We start from the raw sequence: 3,507 nt of genomic DNA, 5'->3' as shown, positions 1-3,507 counted from the left end.
TCTTAGCATCATCATCTCATGATGGTCTTTCCTGGCCTGTCTAACAAGCTCAGCCCACCCCAGTCACTCTCTCAGGCTCTGTCCTGTTAGAGGCTTTTCTGCTTTGGAGTCATCTTTGTTGTCATTCTTTATCATCTATTTTAATGAAAGTCCCATGAGGGCCAAAACCTTGCCTGTCTTCTGCATTACTGTATCACCTGAGCTAGCAATGCTTACTCATGAAGGAATAAATGATTGCTTAGGATGTAACCATTCCTCCCACATGGAGACTATATGATATATACATGTGATTCAATTCTCATCTCAAAAGAAGTCCTCAAATTTGGACTCTAAAGGACATAGCCCATATGCTAGTTGATTGTGCATGAAAATGTTATTACCAAGTTAAAAGGAAGTTCTGAAGTATGACAAGTTGTCACTGGGCTTTTCCTCAGATTTAGGTAGAAGTGGCTCCAGCCCTTGCTCAGTGTCTGATATCTGCCATTAGCATCAGTTATCTGCTCAAGTCTTTGGGAAATCTCACCCTTCTCTGGCCTCTGCAACCCCAGCTCTGCCACCTGCTTTTAGAGAGGTGGGGGCATGTAAGATCTTTTCTATCACCAGAAAGAAAGGACATGAGACTTCACAGCTCACGTCACGTTTGTGCCACAAGATGTCTGTAAGTATGGCAGTATGAGATCAGCTACTTTCGTAACCAGCATGCCACAAGTTCAGATGTGCCCTGCATATCTGGGAGAAACTTCTAACCCCAACTACTTTAAACCATTGACAGAACTGAATCTCGTGCATGACCAGCTTGTCTTGCATGAGATCATATGAAGGTGCCATGTGGACTCAGACTGATAGAACCCCAAAACAGCCATGTGGAAGCTGCAGTATACTGCATTCCCTGATCTATGAAGTGAAAAAGAAGGGAGTTGTTGATTTGGTGGTGATCGTTTATGTCCATTGTGGCAGTCTTACAAGAAGATAACTGTGCAACCCACACCATAAGTAGATGATGGATGGCCATTGTGAAACAAAACGGGTGGGATTGGTTATTGTTGGACCCCTCTCAGGCTCCCTAACACAAATACCAGTTTAAGTCAATGTGGGCTTACCAAAGGTGAAAGTTCTCTTATACACCTGCTCTTCAAACGATATTTAACTAAGTTAATACTAAGTTAGTTATAATAATTACATAGTCTTTAATACTCCTGTGACCAATGGACTACTCATTTTCTGTATGGCTACTAAAACTTAATCATCACTGAGTTTACTGATTGACACATAGTCAACATCAAATACTTGCTGAAATGAATTTCAGGCCAAGTTTCTATTGATGAGTATTTAGGTTAAATTGTTGGTATCAATTAGAGGCTTCCATCTGTGAAATCATCTATAATTAGGCAGATCAACAATCACAAGATCTATTGCCTACTGACTCCATCTTCACAATCATGTATAAACTTTGCACATAAGACTTCTAAAATATCCAAGCATTCAGTGTAATAACTTCCTGCTATTGTATAACAAATGGCCACAAACTGAACATTGAAAATATCACAAATCTATTTTCTCACAGTTTCTGTAGGTCTGAAGTATGAATGAGTTTGGCAGGATCTCTTCTCAAGTTCTCAAGAGGGTGAAAACCAGGCTACTGGTTTAGGCCATGAGGTCTGAGGCGTGGAGTCCTCTCCCAAGTTCACTGGTATTGTAACGTCCTCAGCTTCTAGAGGCTGCCTGCCTTGTGGCCCTCTCCATTTTGCCTTTTCAAGGCCAGTGCGAGATCATTTCCTAATGCTTTGGGTCCCTCTGGCCCCACTACCATCTAAGCTCTTAATGCTATTATAAAGTGCTCTCCTGATGAGGCCAGACCCACCAAAGTAAGCACCCTTTTCATTAACAAAGTTACCAGATCAGGGACTTTCATGACATCTCCAAATCTATGTCCCTTTTCCATATATTGTGAACTCTTAATGGGAATGACATTCACCATTATTCACAGTCTTGTCCTCAAAGGAAGTGGGTCATCTAGAGTACGTCTATAGGGTGGTAGGAGTCCTGGGGGCCATCTTAGAATAGTGAGGGCATCCCAGGGCCTACTGGGAAGAGGCAAGTATAGTGTGTTAATCTGTAAAATGACTCTTCTAAAACTTGAACTCCATGAGTGTTTTGGTATTTCAAGTGGTTAAGTAAGCCCTTATTGAAGCCTCTAGCCACATGGTCCTGCTCAGTATAACTTATTATACGGAAAATAATCAACTCCCTGGGAAACTTAGCATTGCTTTCTGTCTCTGCTGCACCAACTTCATGCATTTCAAGACCACCTTTGCGCCTGTCTTCTGCCTCTCCTCCCAGGACTACCTGGGTAGGTGTGGACAAGAAGGTACGTAGTGTTTCCACATTTGTTGAAATGGTCTTTGATACAGTGAGTCAAATTTAAGCACTTATTTAGATGGGGTAGAACCGAGAGGGACACCCAGAAGTCGCATCCCAAATATTTATCAACAAGCAAAGCACAGGAAATTCCTCATAGAAACAGAGGCCAGGTTGATATCTGCTATTGGACGGCAAATCCCTTGTAAGACCAGAGGTTAACTCAGTTGATAAATACTGGTGAGGGTCCATGATCCTAAGTGTGGGACCTAGGGGCTACAGGCAGTTGTTTTTTGCCAAAAAGTATGGAGGCATTTGAATATTTTATCAAAAGATATGTGGCACATGTCTACTGCTGCCTAAATGGCTTTGTGTGTAGTTAAGAATATTTACCTACCAAAAGCTTTCCCAGGAGATTTGATCTGTCAAGCCACTGTGAGTGAACACTAGTGATTAAAAACCAAGCATTGGAGAAAGACTATTTTATGCAAATGCATTGATCTGGTTCAGATTTTACGGTGGAGAGGGAAAAGTGACATTCAGAGGGTAGTCTTGGGTCCAGTAGCTCTCCTCCCAAGTCTTATTCTTTTCAGCAGTTCCTCTAACATCTGTTCCCTCCATCAGTTACATTGCTACAGAGCCCTGATGCCACTCTTGCATACACAATGCTGCACCAAACTGGCTTTATTAATTAGAGTGCTTGTCCAATGGAACTGTTTGCTTCCATTCATAATTCATTGACATCCTTGCTAAATAAATATTGGGGTATTCACTCATCCCAAGCAATTATCTAAAAGAAGCTACATGCATCACAAAGGTTCATAAACTGGGAGACTGGAGAATCAAAAATTCTAATTAAATGAAGACTACTTTTAACAGCAAACATCCTCATTCCCATTCATAGCAGTAAGAAATCACTAATAGTGAAAATTAGATTCTGGATGAGAAGATGCATTAAAACCAGCAACAGGCCTCTTTCATTGCGTGCAGATGGTACAGCAGAACATTCCAACAGTGTGCTACACCTCTTTAGCAAGAAATAGTAGAAGTTCTTGGCGTGTCCTCAGGTGTCTCCATTCTCCTGTCCATATCAGGATTAGGTCAGACAAACCCAAGGCTCTGGGAAACATGACCTCAATCCCCAGGTCC

This window comes from Castor canadensis, chromosome 10, assembly GCF_047511655.1.
Source record: "Castor canadensis chromosome 10, mCasCan1.hap1v2, whole genome shotgun sequence".
Classification (NCBI taxonomy): Eukaryota; Metazoa; Chordata; class Mammalia; order Rodentia; family Castoridae; genus Castor; species Castor canadensis.
The sequence above is the reverse complement of the archived record's forward strand: the minus strand, read 5'-3'. Positions refer to the sequence as shown.